The following is a 20,274-nucleotide window of genomic DNA, read 5'->3' as shown; positions in this document are numbered from 1 at the left end:
AAATGGGGCTAAGGCCGTAACCTTGCGGGGTACTGGCACCTTAAGATGGCAATGGAGTTCCAGATTTCAGTGCCTCAGAGAAACGTAGTCTGAATATATTCCATAAGAGGCAAGGGACTGGAGACCGTATCTGATATGGTTTGGCTCTGTGTTTTTGTTCAAGTCTCATGTTGAATTGTAATCCATGATATTGGGGAAGGGTTTGGTAGGAGGTGATTGAATTGTAGAGGCGGACTTCCTCCTTGCTGTTCTCATGGTAGTGAGTGAGTTCTCGTGAAATCTGATTAAGTATTTGACACCCCCCGACTCCCACCCTCCGGCTGCCATGTAAGACATACCTTGCTTCCTCTTCGCCTTCTTCCATGATTGGAAGCTTCCTAAGGCCTCCAGAGCCGCGTGGAATGTTTAGTGAATTACATCTCTTTTCTTCACAGATTACCCAGTCTCAAGGAGTTCTTTATAGCAGTGTGGAAATGGACTAGTACACTGTGAGTCAATTAAACCTCTTTTCTTCACAAATTATCCAGTCTTAGGTAGCTCTCTGTAGCAGTGTGAGACTGGAATAATACAATATTCCCCTATGTATAAATGAAACCTGTAAAACCTCAATTTTTGTGTCTAATTTTGCATTTAGAAACATCATTCTTATGACTGTGAAGGGAGAAAGCAAAAAACTCTAAATGATTAATAATTAGTCAAATACTGGGTATTGACTTCAGTTCTAAAAAGTGAAATCCCTGAAGAGATATAAAACATGCTTCTGAGCTGTGAACCCTTAAAAACTGAGCTGAAACTACTTAAACATTGCCCAATAAGAAAGAAGACGCGGAAGAGAGAAAGAAAAATAAATTAATGGAAAATAAACATATCAACAAAAATTACAAAGCATATGAACAAATCTAACTCCATGATACAGATTCTCTGCCATTGCAAATTAACACACAAACATCAACACAACAACAACAAAAAGCAACAAAAAGAAAATATTACTCACAAAGATAGAAAACTAAATAACTAGAAAATGCTTCAAGTAAACATTCTTGTTTTTTAAATTCAAGTTTAAAATTCTTGAAGAAATAAAGGAGAAAATAATATGCATAAAACAAAAGTAGGGGTTACGGAAACATCCTTGTGAATCATGAATCAATTAGATTCTTTGTAATGAAAAAGTTAATGGAAACAACAATAAACATATACTTGAGACAGTTAAGGAGAAAACTTGTAATAGAGAACTTTGAAAATTACTGTGACTACAGCCTGAAAGGAGATAGATATATATATGTGTGTGTGTGTATGTGTATATATAAAAAATGTGTGTCTGTGTGTGTGTTTGAAATTCAGAGAAATAAAGCATAGATTTAGATTCTCTAGTAAAATCTGTTTCCAGAGAGAAAGAGAAGCTAGCAGTTTCCAAAATTGAAGAGAAATGTAAGTCTTTATGCAGAAAGAATACTCTAAATGCTACATATAATAAGCAAACAAAATATCAGATAGATTGGACCTTATGTCATTAAGATTGCAAACTGTTAAATGAAACAATGGTAAAAAAAATATTTTTGGACATCTAAAGACAAAAATTTATTATTTTCCCTTGAGAATGTAATTGAAATTTCTGTAAAGGGTATATTTTAGCAACAAGAAAAAATAAATCCTGAAGAAAAAATCGTGATTCAAGAAAAAATGTTTAGCAAAGGCACTGATAAAAATATATTGGAAAAAGAAAAAGTAATGACTACAAATAAAGTTTTTTGAAAATTTAAAATAAAGAAGAACTAACACTGTAGTCAATAGTTAGATGAAACGTAGAATAAATAGCTCAGACTTGCTATATCTTATCTGAGAGAAGGTTAGAAGTACAGATTAATTCTGAGGTTTTATTAATATATATAAAATTAAGTAGGCATGTTAACAAATTTTAAGGGGAAATGCCAATAAAGAATAAAAATAGAAACTGTTACAATCTCATAGTAGACAGGAAAGAAAAAACAGGCAAAGATATAATATGATAATAGAAAATATAAAATAAGATGATTGAAACTTGTTCAACTATAAGTAATCACAGTAAATATAAACTTTATTACAAGAAAGAAACTCTAGAAACAAACAACTATAACTTATTTATAGTTGGCACAACCAAAATAAAGTGGCACAAAGCTGTGAACAGAATGTTTATCACTCTGTTCTCCCCCCAGTCCCTCCCAGTGCCAATTCATATGTTGAAGTCTAAATCTCCAATATGATAGTATTTGGAGATGGAGCCTTTAGGAGATGTCTTAGTCTGTTTGGCTTGTTGTAACAAAATTCCATAGACTGAGTGAATTATAAACAACTGAAATTTATCTCTCATAGTTCTGGAGGCTGGGAAGTCTAAGATCAAAGCATCAGCAGATTTGGTGTCTGGTGAGGGTCTCGTGTCTGGTGAGGGTCTGGTGTCTGGTTCATAGGTGACACCTCCCTGCTCTGTCCTCACATGGTAGAAGAAGCAGGACAGCTCTCTGGGGCCTCATTTATAAGGGCACTAATCCCATTCATGAAGGTTCTGCCTTCATCTAACGACCCCTCAAAGATCTTACCTCCTAATTTCATCATACTGGTGATTAGGTTTCAACATATGAATTTTGGAGGGACAAAAGCATTCAGCCTATAGCAGGAGGTAATTAGGTCATAAAGTTGTAACCCTCATGAATAAGATTATTGCTCTTATAAAAGACATGAGAGAGATGATTGTTCTCTGCTCTCCACTGTGTGAGGATCCAAGAAGATGACCATCTGCAAACCAGGAATCAGGCCATCAACAGACATTGGATCTGCTGGCAGATTGACCTTGGACTTTCCAACTTGCAAAACAGTGAGAGATAAACGTTTCTTGTTTAGGCTACCCAGTACATGCCAGTCTGTTACAGCAGCCTGAAAGCATTAAAACACATGGAAAGATTAAAAAGAAGGGAATGGAAAATAATCACTGCTGCCACCTCCATGCTACTCTTGCTACTTTCACAATTATAAGTAATATTTATGGAGGGCTCCCTTTGTTGTAAACATTATTCTAGGATCTTTACACATTTTCTTATTAATTCTTGCTGAAAGCTTAAAGTAAAAAATAATGTAATAGTGCTAATATCAGGTGAACAGAGTTTATGAAAATAACATTTCCTTCTTAAGTTATTTTAACCCCATACTAGCTATGCTACTGATAAATATCAAAAGGATTTTTCTGAGATGCAAATCTGATCATGTCAGTGATTTTCTTCAAGGCTTTCATTTTCTACATCATAAATAATACAGGCAATTAAACTTTCACAGCACTAACTACATCTCAGGAACTCTCTGACTACTTTATACGTGTATGCAGCTCATTTAACCATCACACAACATTATGAGGTTGTTAATTAATCCCATTCTTCAGATGATTAAATGAGGCACTGAGGCATAATTTTCCCAAGCTTACACAGCCATTAAGTGGCAGAGCTGTGAGTTGAATTCAGGAGCACATGACTCTAGAGATCATGCTTCTAACCACATTACGACACCTATCTCAACAAACACTTTGACTTCTAAAACTTTATTTTTGAGCTCTTCCATATTTTGTCACCATGTTTCTCATCAACTTTCAACACACACTGTAATTTATCCATAACAAACTATTAAACTTAACATTTCTGCAATTTCAAGCCTTAGTACCTTTGCTGGTGCTACTTTCTTGGGCTGAAATAGCCTTTCTATCTGGTGTGCTTACAAACACCTTTCAAAATTCAGTTCAGGAATATTATCTTCTCTGAAGCATTCTCTAGTACTATGGGTGAGATAGTTAATAACAAAATATTTAATAACAAGTAGGAAGAGGTACCAACCAAATAGAATAAATGCTTTGATCAATTAGAAACAATGCTGGGCACAATCATTGCAGCAGTTTCGTCCCTGAGTTCTTGGCTCTCACATAAGTAGAGTAACACCAGGCCAAACAGAAATTGTTCTCAGGCCAAGTTTGATAGGCTTGTGGCTCAAGCAAAGGAAGTGGGCAGTGTATGAGAGAGGGATCCTGGTGCTAGCTCCTGCAGGGGCTTAGCTCTTGTCATTTCAAGGAAGCTGAGGTGTAAAAAGGAGCAACATGCAGGCTTGAAGAGGCAGGGAACTTTTAGCACCTGTGCAGTTTGACAACATGCCTCTTCATGCATTTCATGTCTCATGTTAAATTTCCACCTCTGGATGCAATGAAGCTATAGTGAGGAAAAGCTCAGTGAAAGGTCAGCGCTAGAGGCCATCAGCTGGTTGGATCTGATTAGGTTTTTATCAGGAATGCTAGTGTCCTGCTTTAACGACCTTAGGAGAAGTAACTCCAGGAGATAAATGGATAGGTTCTTTCGTGGTTGGGAATTCAGCTTGGTCAGCTAAGTTAGGAGGAGGCATCTTTTTGCTCCATGACTTGGGTCAGCTTGCTAAGGGAGGCAAGAAGGTAAGAGAGGGAATATGCCTGGACATGAGAGGCCCATGTGGTCTTGAAATGGGAAAGGTTCCCTTGTCCCCCTAGCCGGGTGTGCAGTGGGGGCTGGGGCTTGCTTCAGTGCCCCAACACTCAAACCTTATGGGAGCATACAGATGGGCAGGCTGTGGGGCTGTGACCCGACGGCAATGTCTAGAGGTCAATGATTACAGCTCCTGAAGCCCCAGTGAGCATGTGTTACAGGGTGCTCTTTTAGTTTGCAGTCTATAGGCGGCTTGGGTTAACCAGCTCAATCAGACCTTCTACCTTGTCACAAGGACAGAGGGGTTTCTGTATCCCAGGTTCTTGCCTTGGTGTACAAGAAGAATCTTATCACAGGTGGGCTTGGAGAATGAGCGCAAAGTTTTATTTAGTGGAAGTAGCTCTTCGATGATCAGGGAGCCAGAAGAGAGATGGTTTTTCCCTGGAGCTGGGCTGCTCCGCGGCCCCAGTTCTCCTCCGATTGCCGCGGCAAAGCTCGGCCTCATCCCACTGATCACATCGGCTGTCCGGTCTGTCAGTGTGCTCCTGTTCCTTCCATGTCCTTTTCGCCCTCTAGCCACTTATGTCTTATTCCGCTGATGTACTCCTCTCAAAGTCGGCCCACCTGTGTCTGCCTGCTAGGGTATCAGGGTTTTTTTTTTTTTTTTTAAATAAGCACAGGATGGGGGTGTGGCAAGCCAGGGTGGTCTTGGGAAATGCAACATTTGCACAGGAAATGATTGTCCTCACCTAGGTCCATGGGGGTGGAGCCTAGCCAGCGACCATAGCCTGCTCTACCTAGCACTTCTCTTCCCCTTTTCTGTATCATTTAAAGGGAACATGTTCTTCCTGTCCCAGCACTTCCCTTCTGTGCCAGTCTTGGTTACCATGTCTCTTGTCTGCCAGGACTGAGTCTCTTTCCTGCATTGTCTCACAACTAGTATGCTCTGTGACGGAGTGGGCAGAATATCGGACCAGCCGGAACCCTTCATCTCCCTTTGAGCAGAAGTGGCCCATCAGTCGGCTGTGCGCTTTATCACTTCATACATGGGTGTTATAATAGTACTAGAGGTCCATTTTCCCCTGGAGGTGATCAGCTTCTTCAGGACAAGAACACTGTCTTTTTCATACTTACATTGCCAGCAAGAAACACAGCACTTGGCATGTACTTAGTGCCAAATATTTGTTGACAGCGTGGAAGAAGAAACGAAATCACTTGTCCTTTCTAGGGTCTTGATTTCCTTATTTGATACATTAAGAGACTTGGAGTAATTGAACTATAAGGTCCTTCCAAAAAAAAAAAAACCTATAAAGGAAATGAATTTTATGAATTATGTCAGCTGATAAATAGTGATTAGATGGTTTACCCAGAATAGTTCACAAAGAAAATGCTCTTTAGTTACACATTCTGAAGTATTTGATATTTTCAGCAGAATCATTTGAATCTTATCAAATCTACATTAGATACTTTGGAAAAGGCACACACTAAGCCTCCTATCAGCTTATATATTATTTCTTGAAAGAAAAAGGTGGTAGAAAACATACCTAAAAAAAATTTGGTTGACATTTCATACAATGAATTTATTCTACTTCAGTAGACTTTGAAAAATTGTTGGTTAATTAAGATATCAAGAAGAGTGGAATAGAAAGTGCTTATAATTGAGCTATTCAGATCCATAGCAGCTTGAATAAATTGAAGGGGTCATGAAAACTGTTTTGCCCTTTTCTTTTTTTGAGATTCATTCATTTGTCATTTTAATGAGAATATCATCTAAAAATTTAATTTTCAGGAATGTCAAGAGTCAGAATTTAACCAGGGACGACAAGATGCAAGTAGAGAAAGTAATGGTAAACAGAAGAAAGCGAGGTAGAGGAGGGGGTGGGTAAAGAAGAGGAAGTATGTGTCTATGATTGGATCCAAATATAAGGAAGGATTTTTAAAGTTAAGTCCTACTGGAATAATGCAGAAGAGATATTTTTACCATAATGTGAGTTGACATGCAAGGGCAGCAGGTGAAAAGAAGGGCACAGCGTTTACTGCAGGAATATTCTATCTCATGTATGTGTATAAACAATAGTCTAGCTTTTTCACATAAGCACATTGGTAAATATGTCAGAGGAATTAAGTATTGCATATTTTAAAACAAAGAGTTGGAGCCAGAAAATATTTACCTATATACCTTGATTTGCTTGAAAATTTAATAATACAAAATCTCTCTAAAGACACTATGTCTTACCACTACCCACATTATATTCTTTTTGTCATCATACACAAAGGAATTTCAAAATCCTGAAAATCAACTAAAACAGAATAGAGAATCATTATCATTGAACTTTTACACAGCAGTCTGATTTTGCGAAGTGAAATTTTTAGGCCCATGACATTTTTGTTTTCAGGTACTTTATAATTATTGCATTTCGAATTCTCTTTTAGATACCAAATTATTAATAACTCTTAATTGCCTGAACCAAAATTTAATGGCCAAATTGGCTTTGGCAATTAAGTGTTATATTAATAATTTGATTCTTAGATTATTATGTTGAATCTCAATTTGATCATTAGAGTACTATGTTGAAACTGTTAGGCTCTATGTCTTTCAAAAATTATTAACTGGTAGTTATTTAATACATTCTGTGGAATGATATTCTACCTTGAAAAAGATTTAATTTACATTGTCAAACTGTCTTATCTTCTAATTCATAGCTTTTCACATTTAGAATACAATGGAACGAAGTTGAAAGTTGAGTACCAGTTCTCAGAATTTGGTACCTTTAACCGCTACACAGTGAAAAAGAGAAATTGAATTTATACAAATCATTTTTCTTTTCCCTTTCCCATAATTTGTTCCTTGTCACATTAATTTTTTCGACCTAGTTATATAGAACATATATTGAGAACAACAGAGACCATCGAGCCATATATGTTCACTTGTAACTTGAATGTCCCCAAATCTGAGATGTGGATTTAACAGGTCACAGAGCATATTTACATTTGACAAAGTCATTATTTTTTTTGTTGTTGTTTAAGTGTTTAAAGGGCATAACTAGTCTGTCCAATTAGAATATTATTTTGACAGAATCTAGTGAATGCTGTATATCTTTTAAAACAATCTTAGCCTATAAATGCTTCTTCAATGAAAAATCAAAATCTAGACAAACTAATGATGAATTTCAGTGCTAATCAACCAAATGAGCCACTTTTCCATTCTAGTATTCATACCCTTCTAGTATTCATACCCTATTCCACAGAGGAATGTCATAACACTATTTAATTTATATTGGGCTGTAGAATGCAATTCCAAGAATGGGTACTGGTTGTAGCTTTCTTTGCGATACTTCTAGGTGTGAAGTCATGGTATCTTTGTAGCTGTCAGTGGTGGAAGAGTGGAAGCTATTTGCTTCCTAGATGTTCCTGTTTTTATTTTATTTTAAACAGCAATCTGTTTCTAATTAAGATGCCATCCACCAGGGCAATTTGAGAAGAATGAATTGTGTTCTTGTGAGCTGTCTTGTGCAATGGCTGCAGTGTAAATAAAAGTGAAACAGCTTTCTTTTTTTATTATTTGTTTCGAGTGTAACAACTCAGTGGAGTAAAATACAGACAGTTTTGCTTTGGCCAAGACAGAACAGGCTTTGCTCTCATAATACATATGACACTGAGATATTTTTCTTGTGTTCAGATTTCAGGAAATAATATATTGAATAAATCATATGTAAAATCAGTTGTAAGCACAAAACAATTAAAACTCACCAGAAAATGCCCGAATTGTAGAATTCCTTAATATTATAGCATGAATGAATGAAAGTAAAACTACTATATTATAGGATAAGGTGATTAAATAAAATTTTAGAATGAGGTGAATAGGACAAATTGGAAATGGACAGACTGGAGTCAGAGAGATAAATTAGGAAACTAAGAAGTTTCAATGTTTAGGCTGAGAAAATAACTTTAGTAATAATCCAGTGGGGCTTTTATTTTGCAGGTGAGAAGTGAGGCCCCAGAGAAGTTGACTTGACCAAAATTAATCAGTCACAGTGTGATTTATCAATCTAAATTTCCTAACACCACTTCTGTCCAGTAGGTATTTTTATTATAACATGCTACTTCTAAGATGGATTTCTGAAAATAAACAATTCTAAATATCTGATAGTTCACTAACTTAGGTCTGGTAGGAGAGAAAAAGACTCTTGTATTGAAGAAATTGCCTACTTTTTTCTGTTTTTTTTTTGTTGTTGTTGTTGTTTGTTTGTTTTTTTGTTTTTTTTTTTTTTTAAAAAAAACAAGAAATAAGAAAGATATTGTGGATTAGGAGTTAGGCTTGAATTGAGTCTCAGTTTTTACCAAAATCGTGCTGATATTTGATGAAAGCTTCACTATTATTTATCATGAAGTTAAAAAAAAAAAAAAAACCTTAATCTTCAGGAATTTCAGGTCCACAGGCCATTTCATGAGAATCATTGGCAGAGTTTCTAAAATTTATAAAAGTAAATATTTGAACACAGTCAGTTAATACCACAATCTCTATTTTCTGACCTCCATTTGGCCTCATGGCCCCTTATGTGGGTGGCATTGGAGTGACCACAGGCATTTTTGACATCATTCTAAGGAAAAGTTAAGTTGATAGTTAATTTAAGTTTGCATTTAATGGAATTGCATTTCTTTGGTTTGTTGTCACATTGTGAACAGGTGTTTTCTAGCTATCGAAGTGAAGGAATGGTTTCCAAAAATTCTTCTACACCCCTTTGAAAAAACAGACTCAATGACATTAACACCAAAGTGATTATGAGCACTGTCAATTCAAAGAATATTACAGAGTAGTTACAACACAACAGAACTTGAATTGCCCTAACATATTACAGGTCATACAAATTTTTAAGTCTTATTGCTCATCTACAAAAGAAACTCGATAGATAATTCCCCAAATTTAACAACAATTTAAAGAATTTATGTGACAATAATTTGGGAAGCTAAATTGTCAATAACAGATAACAAATAACTTGTCATCAACCATGCTAGAGAAAATACTAAATTCCTTTCCTACTATCTTTATAGAAAATATTAATATATATGAAGGAGGTAATCAGAGTATATTCTAAAATATAACCAATAAGTATGTAAGACAGTTAACTAATAAAAATACTATATTACTTTTTCTGGATTTTGTGATGTTTGTCAACTTTTAGGAAACAAGATAAAGAGAGCTAAGGAAAAGAGAGACAAGAAATCCTGGACATTTTCCCTCATTCCTTTGAGGGTTGCTCTCAGATAAGGGTGTATGTGTACATACATATAAGATTATTCGTTGAGATATAGGCAAAAATACTTTGACATCTCTCTATATATTTTCTTAAAAACCTTTAATTTCTTTATATACTTATATTCACACATAATTTTGCATAAATTTAATGTTATACGTTTTCTATAATCATTGCTTTTACCTGTTTTTTCTTAATGGGAGTTGTATCACAGTTTGATCTGGGAAGCAGAACGACTTTAAATGATACAGAAAAGGAATTATTGGCCAGGCGCGGTGGCTCATGCCTGTAATCCCAGCACTTTGGGAGGCCAAGGTGGGTGGATCATTTGAGGTCAGGAGTTCAAGACCCAGCCTGGCCAACATGGTGAAACCCTGTCTCTACTAAAAATAAAGTTTTCTGGGCATGATGGCACATGCCTGTAATCCCAGGTACTTCAGCGGCTGAAGCAGGAGAATCGCTTGAGCCTGGGAGGCAGAGGTTGTAGTGCGACGAGATTGCTCCACTGCACTCCAGCCTGGGTGATAGAGTGAGACCTTGCCTCAAAAAAGAAAAAAGAAAAAGGGATTTATTATAGAGATTAGACCCAATGCATCTGTGGAAGCTGGAGAAGAAGTCAATGGAGGGCCGTTACCACTGCATATGATGTGAGACTGACAATTTCGTAGGCTAGAAGGGCAGGTAGTTAGGAAGAAAAGTTGGAAATGAAGCAGGGAACAGTAAGAAAAAATTGCAAATGATGAAGCCTAACTAGAACCTGTGAAGTCAAACTGGAATCCACATCTGTGTTTTACTGCCTCTAGCTTGCCTATGTATTTGACCTAGAAGAAAAAGCTGATGATCTTCACCATGGCGTTGCACAAGTGAGTGTCCCAGAAGTCAAAGAAGCTGAAGAGAAGATTCCTTGGGAGTTGAAGTAGATGTGGGTCTGGCAGCTGCCCCCGACCAACCAGGTGAACTCCTAGATTAGCTACACTGTACGCAAGCTGTGATAACATCCCCAGACCAGCCAGGTGAACCACTAGATTAGCTACACTGTACGCAAGCTGTAATAACATAGTGAATTGTAGTGGGTCCCGGCACCTATGGTCACTTTCATAATGTGATGGCTACTGCCTCACTTTTGCCTTTCAAGTCTTGGGCAAATTTGTCTGGTGACTAACCCTAAACTGCAACTATACCAGAAGGGAATTCTGGGAAATGTCTTTCCAGCTTGTGTAAATTGACACATTTCTCTATTTACTAAAGATTGTTGGATATGTTTTCACGATTGCTGAATATTCAGACATACTGCATAAAAATTAATATTTTTCTTTTCCTTCTTTTTTGCTACTAAGAATAATGCAGCAATAAACACCAATAACATATGTCCTTATGTACTGATAGTTTTCTTTCTGTGGGATGGAGTCCATAAGTGGCTAAACCAAATAGTAGACATTTATTTTAATTTTAATAAATGTTGAAATTTTTTTAAAAGGCTGTATAAGTCAACATTTTTACCTGAAGGCTTTTTTCTTTTTTTTTTCTTTTAACTATACTGATTTTCCTGTAGCTCGGCCAGTAAGAGATATGATAGTCTTTTTTAATGTACACCAATTCAATGGGCAAATGCGTTATCTCATTTTTAATTTTTATTTATCCATTTATGAGATTTTGATTATGGTTTTATATTTGAGATTTTGGTTGTATTTTTATAATTGCTGGCCATTTAGATACGTTATTTTGTTAAATGTTAATTTGTATTTTTATTTATATTTCTATTTTTTGTCTTTCTGTTAATTTATACATGTTATTTTTTATTGTGTAGGTACTTGTCGTTGCAAAATTGTTTGTAGAAATAATCCAAGATCTTTTATGACGTTTTGTGTCTCCAGAGAAGATATGTGTTTTCGTCTTCCAGGCTGGTACTTCATGGTGTCTCTGGCAGTGCAGAATTATTCAATTCTATTTCAAGAATTGAAATGGTTCAAATCTCAGCTTCAGTCTACACTAAGGCATAACTACTGCTTTATATTTACAAGATTTAGTATTTTTCCCTTTCTTGAATTCTTACAGCTTTCTACTCTAATTTTGAAATCCCTATCCTGAGAAGGCCTTCAAAAGGCACTATTCAATTTCTTATCCTCTCTGACATTTCTTTTGGAATCTGCAAGAAAAAAGCAACACCAAATTTCTGGGCTCATCTTCCTAAGCCTCTAGGTAAATATTTACTGTTTTGTTAACTCTCTTAGCTTTTCATGGAGATTTAAAAAAATATGGCAATGAGCTTTTCTACTCAGAGTTTAGGCCAGACTACTCAGTCCCAGAACTTGATAACCTGGATCTGAAATCCTAATGGCACTTATGCTTAGAATGATAGCATTATTTCAGAGTTAGGGTTTTTGGGTTGGTCCTCAATAAATATCATCCCTCTTCTTTATTTGAGTTAGTGACATCTTGGGAAATAAGATGAAGAGTAAAAATATTATCTAAGATATTTTCTTTGTTACTAATGGCATGAACGTTGCAGAGACAGCTTAGCATGAGAGTAGACTCTGCCTGTTAACTGAAACCCAGAATAAGGCAGATGTACTCAGCTAGTTACAGGCCATGCTGTACACAGGAGCCTCCTGTAGTTGTAGCCTGTTCTGACTGCACAGCTGAACAGATGACAACTACAGCCTTGTATATGTTGGCCTGCTTTTTAGTCAGAAACCTGTCACCTGCTAAACTGAACAGGGATGACAGAGGCTCGATGGTGTTTAGGGAAAATCCTTCCTCATGGACCCTAGAGAAAAGGAATTCCTCCTAAAGACGGGATTACAGCAACTTAGTATCATTAATTGAGAAAGGATCCTCAGGAAGGCTAGTATTTGATATTCATACTTAGTTTAGTACAAAGAGCTGTGTACTTTTGAACTGTTGGATATTCTTAAATACTGAATACCCCAATACTCTGCTTCAACTTTAGAAATTGTGTGACTTTGGACAAAACATTTAACTCCCTTGAATCAATGTTTCTTTATGGGTATACAAGAGATCAAAACCTCTTTTTATCTTTTTTTTTTAAAGCTCAAATGAGGTGATGTGTTTAAAATATTATACACATATTAGAAAATGCTCTTAATATAATTTTTGTGTGTATGCATGCATGTGTGCACATGTGTGTGTGTTTATTTTTCAAGCTTTGCTAGTGTGGCCTCCTGGGGTGCTTCTTCTCATTAGGATGCTTGTTTGTCTGCCCTCTGCCCTCCTGCCAATGCTGGAGGGGCCTCCTTCAGCTATTTTTAGTGGAGCCACATCACCATCTGCATGTAACACAGGTTCTCCCACCTTTATTATCTAGCTTTTATTTTTTCCCCAAACACAGATGAATGGCAGGTGTTACAGATCTTTTCTAACTCAATATTATGTTTCTGGTGAAAAACAGTTTTCCATCTGAAAACTTCTCCCAGACCTTGAAGGTTACTTCCTTCTATCAAATACATCCTTTAGTTCTCTGACATGCTAGCTTATTAAATCGCTGCTCCACTCCAAGTGCTTCAATGGGGAGCTATCTGCAGCTTTCATTTTCTCTGTTGATATGGTATGTCTTAGATTTTAACCAAAATAAAAGCAGAGGAGTGTCTGCTTTTATAAAATTTATTTAAAAAATTAATAAAAAATTTTATATATTGTATATAGTTGCACTATCCTCTACCCCAACCACATCAGATATTTCCTCATCATGCTTCTGTGAATGTCACAGGGAATTTTGAAATGTGATTGAGATTACTACTAGGTTAAGCCTAGCAGAGTTGTGGTTGTTTTTTGTTTTGTTTTGTTTTTGTTCTTTTTTTGTTTTTTGTTTGTTTGTTTGTTTTTTTCCCCGTGAGAAATTGTCATTACAATGTAAGATTTTAACAGAAAGCTTTTGTATGTTAGGTCTCCTTGCTTATAAAGTATGGAGAGAAAACATTGAAAATGCAAGCACATGTTTAAAAATTATATTGCTTCAAGTTAAAAGGGTTTCTCTTAAAATCCTAAGTTTAAATTCAGTTTTATTGTCTTGTGAGATATTTTATAAAGCTAGCCTATGAAATAGATATGTAAAATGTTTGGTTTTTCCTTTAATCCTATTAAGTATCCTCTAAAGATCATCTCAATTTTGGCAAGTACTTGTTCTTCCTGCCCTTCCATGGCCATTGCCACTTTTACACCCTCTTTTATCAGTGGCTGCCCAAGACCCCTGGTCTTTTGTACCCAATAGGTATCTCTTGTTTCATGCTAGGATCGATGCCATCATGTCATTTTGTTCTATGCTACCATCTGTATCTACTCAGGAGCTAAGAATGTATTCCCTACCTTAACTGGAGGTACAGTGTAGGTTAGCTTCTCTCTGAACAAAGAATTCACTCAGAGAGAAGAACTCTTTAAAATGCTGTAGTAATGAAAGGAACTCTGGTCTTGGGTTTAAGAAACATCCTCCATTTATAATTATTCTCCTGAAAGGAAACATTCTGTTGTAAGTTTTTTAGATTGGGGTTGTTTGCCAGTTCATTTTGCATTGCTATAAAGGAATATATGAGACTAGGTAAATTATAAAAATAAGAGGCAAATTTTGGCTCACAATTTTGCAGACTCTGTAGGAAGCATAGAGCTGGCATCTGCTTCTGGTGGGGCATAAGGCAGCTTAAAATCATGGTGGAAGGCAATGAGGGAACAAGCATGTCACATGGGGAGAGACAGAGCAAGGGAGAAGTGGGGAGGTTCCACACTCTTTTAAAAAAGCAGATCTCTAGTGAACTCATTACCCTGGGGAAGGCACCAACCCATTCATGAGGGATCCACCCCTACGACCCAACACTTCCCAGTAGGCCCCACCTTTGACATTGGTGGGGAGGTATCACTTTTATTTGTTTATTATTATTTTTTTTTGAGATGGAGTCTCACTCTGTTGCCCAGGCTGGAGTGCAGTGGTATGATCTCAGCTCACTGCAACCTCTGCCTCCCAGGCTCAAGTGATCCTCCCATCTCAGCCTCCCAAGTAGTTGGGACCATAGGTGCTCACACCACCACGCCCAGATAATTTTTGTATTTTTTGTAGAGATGGGGTTTCATCATGTTGCCCAGACTGGTCTCGAACTCCAGAGCTCAAGCAACCCACTGGCCTAGGCCTCCCAAAGTTCTGGATTACACGCGTGAGCCACTGTGCCTGACTCGGGGGTGGGATGGGGGGTGTGTCACTTTTTAACATGAGATTGGAGGAGACCAATATCCAAACCGTATTAGGGTTGCTTGGGAGTTTTTCTACTGGCAAATATGACTTTTCTCTGCTGAATATATGAAATATCCTCTTAATTTTAGTTCTCCAAACCATTTGTTTCTCTTTGACTGAGGCTGCATGGTGCCAAAATATCATGGTTTTCTGCAGAGTAAATATTAATATCATTTGGACAAATGATATTAATTTTTGTGTCCATTTAAAATAATTTAACATTAACAAGAAAGGTAGAGTCATTTTTACTTCCAGGTTATACAGGCACTGATGTGGTTTCTGAAAGTCAACAAAATTTCTTTCAACCCACTGTCCCCTAAGAACACTGTGATTGCAACCATCATCTCCCTGCCCGCTCTGTCCCAACGCTTCTCATTCTGCATAGCCGAGCTGGAATAATGCACTGACACAGCAGGCCGCAGCCGAGGGCACCAGCGATGACACTGAGATCAGCAGCAATGACAGCAAAAACATATTTAGCCTGTCTTTTAAAAATAACATCACAGATACACCAGAGACTTAATGTCATTGATTTTCATTGTTGTTTTCTCCCCAGCCAACTTGTCTGAAGTGGAATGTGGCAGTGAGATCTCAACTAACAATGAGCTTCTCTTTTTATAATGCGGTCACTGTTCAAGATTGTTTCTCTATTAAGTGTAAAACCATTAAGCCAAGTTTTCTGTTGGCAATCATAGATGTCCATCAGCATGAAAACCCAGGACTGCATGTTTGCAAAGTGGGTTAGCTTCAGATTATTCATTTGCCTCTTAGTTTCAGATTATTTATTTGCCTTAAAAAAAAAAAAAAGGAAAAGAAAAAGAAGTGCTAAAATGGGGGTTATAGTGCTGTACAGGGTTGTGTGGATAAATGAGATCACAAAAAGCAAAAGGGAGACCTCAGTGGGGCAGGCAGCTCTTACCATCTGTATCTATGACATTCATTAAACTAAGTTTCCCAAATCTTAGATGCTTGAGTGTCTACAAATGTCTGATTCAATTATTTTAAAACTTTAATAAAAGTTGACATTTTAAAAAGTAAGTTCTGAACCATTTTTCACACCTTGGAAATCATCACATTAACTTGAGCTGTTAGGATAACTACTTTGGGAGCTGATCTAAATAAGAAGAGAGGCTTTTTCTGCCGTCATTGAATGATGAAGACTGTAGCTGTATTAGAACTCTTATAAAGTCTAGCCTCCACATCACTGCTGAGCTAAATTTGTATTAGCATATACCCAGTAGAGCACATGCACATTGAACTTCTTAAAATGCCAGACAAAGCTCAAAGGTATTTTCCATCCCATGCACTCCTTCTGCTCATGCTGCTATACTAGAGACTCCAAGCAATGTGTGGAAACTTGCACAGTCACTTGGAAAGGAGAAAATACAATGACAATTATTTGCACTAGAGGTTCAAGTTTTGTTGCAAAACAGAGAAAAAACATTATCCATTTCATCAATGTATTTAATACAATGAAATGTAAAATATTTCTGTTATCCCTGCAAAGATAAAATAGCATCTTGCAACAGCACAGTAAGCATGTAAGTAAGACTCTCCATTTCTTGGGAAGACAAAAATCTATGGAAATAAATTAAAACCTGATAATGAAAGTGTACTTTTTGCGTAAAGTTACCAGTTGGTAGGTGAGGGAGGGGATAACATCGAGAAAAATCTCATTAAGGTATATACATGTGACATTATGGCAAGGATGTTATATGAGCTTTCATTTTTAATAAATTATTGTTATAGATTTAGAGGGTACAAGTGCAGTTTTGTTATATGTATATATTGTGTAATGGTGAAGTCAGGGCTACTAGCGTAACCATTACCCAAAGATTGTACATTGTACCGATTGGGTAATTTTAATCCTTCGTACCCCCACTCTCCCACCTTTCTTGAGTCTCTAGAGTCTAGTATTCCATTCTCTATGTCCATGTGTACACATTCTTTAGCTTCTACTTATAAGTGAGAACATGTGGTATTTGACTTTCTGTGTATGAGTAATTTCACTTAGGACAGTGGCCTCCAGTTCCACTCATATTGCTGCGAAGAGATGGTTTCATTCATTTTTATGGCTGAGTAGTATTCCATGCTATTGTATGTCTGTTTATCGTTCCTTTAATCATCTGTTCATGGATGTTTATGTTGATTCCCTATGTTTGCTTTGGTAAATAGTGCTGAGACAAACATATGAGTGCAGATATCGTTGGTATAATGATTTGCTTTCCTTTGAGTAGATACCCAGTAGTGGGATTGCTAGATCAAATGGTAGTTCTATTTTTAGTTCTTTAAGAAATCTCATTACTGTTTTCCATAGAGGTTGTACTAATTTACATTTCCACCAAAAGGGTATAAGTGTTTTCTGTCTTATCCCCATCCTTGTCATCATTTGTCATTTTTTCACATTTTGATAATAGCCATTCTGACTGTTGGGAGATGGTATCTCATTGTGGTTTTTAATTTGCATTTTTCTGATGATTAGTGATGTTGTGCATTTTTTATATGCTTGCTGACCATTTGTATGTCTTCTTTTGAAAGATATCTGTTCAAATCTGTATTAGTCAGGGTTCTCTAAAGGGACAGAACTAATAGGCTATATATATACACACACACACATATATATATACACCCATACATACATATACATATATGTATATGTGTGTGTGTATATATATTATATATATTATATACATATTTGGGAGTTTATTAAGTAGTGACTCACATAATCACAAGACGAAGTCCCATAATAGGCTGTCTACAAACTGAGGAGTAGGGAAACCAGTCCAAGTCCCAAAACCTCAGAAGTAGGGAAATTGACAATGCAGCCTTCAATCTGTGGCCCAAAGCTTGAGATCCCCTGGCAAACCACTGGTGTATGTTCAAGAGTCCAGAAGCTAAAGAACTTGCAGTCTGATGTTCGAGGGCAGGAAACATTCAGCACAGGAGAAATATGAAGGCTGGAGACTCAGAAAGTCAAGTCTTTCCACGTTCTTCTGCCTGCTTATTCTAGCCAAGCTGGCAGCTGCTGATTAGATGGTGCCCACCCAGATTGAGGATGACTCTGCCTCTCCCAGTCCTCGGACTCAAATGTTAATCTCCTTTAGAAACACCCTCATAGACACACTCAGTAACAATACTTTGCATCCTTCAATCCAATCAAGCTGACACTCGATATTAACCATCACAATATCCTTTGCACACTTTTAATGGTGTTATTTGTTTATTTTCTTCTTGAGTTGTTTGGGTTCCTTGTAGATTCTGGAAATCAGTGTTACGTCGATGCATAGTTTGCAAATATTTTTCTCCCATTTCGTAGGTGGTCGGTTCACTCTGTTGATTATTTCTTTTGCTGTGCAGAAGCTTTTCAGTTTACTTAAGTCCTATTTGTCTATTTTTGTTTTAGATGCATTTGCTTTTGATATCTTATTCATGAATTAATTGCCTAAGCCAACATCCAGAAAAGTTTTCCCAGGTTCTCCTCTAGCATTCTATAGTTTCATTCAACAATGATTGCTACTGCCTGATATAGCATAGAGAAGCATCTAAGCATGCACATGGTGGCAATGGTGGCAAGTTGTCTTTTATAATATCCTTTTCCTCTTTCCTAAGAAAGGAAACCACGGTTTTTCACTGGGCACAGACCACCAAGAACAAAGACTGCATTTTCTAGCCTTCCTTATACTGGGTATGGTCATGTAAGCAGAAATTGTATATGGCAGATTCTGAGAGTGCCTCTGATCTTTATTGTTGCTTTTCTCCATCCCACTACCTGAAACCTAATGTGATTGCTGGAGCTCTAGCAGCAATCTTGCTCAACTGAGGCATGGTAGATCAGAGTCTCTGTTGGGCTTGAGATACTAGCCCAGGACTGCCTATTATGAATTCTTTTATACAAAAAAATACAAGCTTCTAGCCAGGCACGGTGGCTCATGCCTGTAATCCTAGCACTCTGGGAGGCCGAGGTGGGTGGATTATCTGAGATCAGGAGTTCGAGACCGGCCTCACCAACATGGTGAAACCTCATCTCTACTAAAAATACAAAAATTAGCCAGGCATGGTGGCACATACCTATAATTCCAGATACTCGGGAGGCTGAGGCAGGAGAATTGCTTGAGTCCAGGAGGCGGAGGTTGCAGTGAGCCGAGATTATGCCACTGCATTCCAGCCTGGCCGACAGAGCAAGACTCTGTCTCAAAAACAAACAAACAAACAAACAACAGAATATAAGCTTCTGTCTTGTCTATGGAAGTATTATTTTGGTTTTCTGTCATATTCAATTGTACAAAATCCTGATTGATGTATACATCTGCTGACTTGAAGACAGAAATTACAGTCTACTGGTGACAAATCAAAAGCTGTCAATTACTATGCTTGTCTTTTTTTTGTAATGTGTTTTGTTAGATGAATATGAGGAGGCTTGCTACTTTTAAAATAAGTGACGTGTACTTAATAGAAGAAGAAAATATTAAATGTTTAAGATTAACATTTTATACACTCTCAAATAAATTGTCATATAGTGATATCTGTGCTGATAGAATGATTACAAAAGTAGAAAACTCTGCAGGTGAGGTATCTCCTTATATTGTAATGTTCAAGAAGTCCTTGTAAAGTAGAGCTGAATCTTGCACAAGGATTTTATTATCAAATTAACACCTCTGGGAAAATCACATATAGTTAGTATTATCCTTTAAGTCCTCTCACAATTCTCGTAAAATTAGAATGTATATAGCTTTGGGATACAGCCCTATTCAGATTTATGGGTACTTGAAACATTCTTCGTTTGTATTTGTGGTAAAATTCCTAATTGGCAGTGAACTCCTGAGAAGAAAACTTTAAACTCTCCTTTTCTACAGGCTTTACTTCTGATTTATATAATAAGCCTCCGAATCCCAATACACATTACTAGATTGTTTGTTCTGATGAAGATGAAACAAGATAGAGGAGTTGTGACTTAACCTACAGCTAGGTCTTAAAGTCAGCTTACAATGTGTTATGTCTTTAGGAAACGTCAGCTTCACTTGCTACTTATACGTTCCCTAGGTTTTAGTCAGACAATATCTTTCAAACACCATTGGTTAGTTTTCATACAAAATGCAAGTTTTATCAGGGTATATTTTTATTGTAAACTTTTCAAAATTAGTTTTAATTATGTGGGCATTTTTATTTCTAACTTTATTTGCAGGGTTTTAATATGAATAATTAACCAAATATGTTACAGATAAAGAAAGCATATTGCTAACTATTTTTTAAATAAAATATGCTTGCACTGGTTTTGTATCTTGCCAGTGTTTCTAAGCGACTGAACAAACTCAATTTGGCA

General features: G+C 36.8%; 1 long non-coding RNA gene across 1 annotated transcript in view; it reads left to right on the top strand.

Moving 5' to 3' along the window:
• The window catches only part of LOC110742904, a 191,931-nt gene that overhangs the window by 50,106 nt on the left and 121,551 nt on the right, over window positions 1–20,274 (top strand). The gene's annotated exons all lie outside the window — the stretch shown is intronic.

This window comes from Papio anubis, chromosome 4, assembly GCF_008728515.1.
Source record: "Papio anubis isolate 15944 chromosome 4, Panubis1.0, whole genome shotgun sequence".
Taxonomy (NCBI): Eukaryota; Metazoa; Chordata; class Mammalia; order Primates; family Cercopithecidae; genus Papio; species Papio anubis.
The sequence above is the reverse complement of the archived record's forward strand: the minus strand, read 5'-3'. Positions and strand labels throughout refer to the sequence as shown.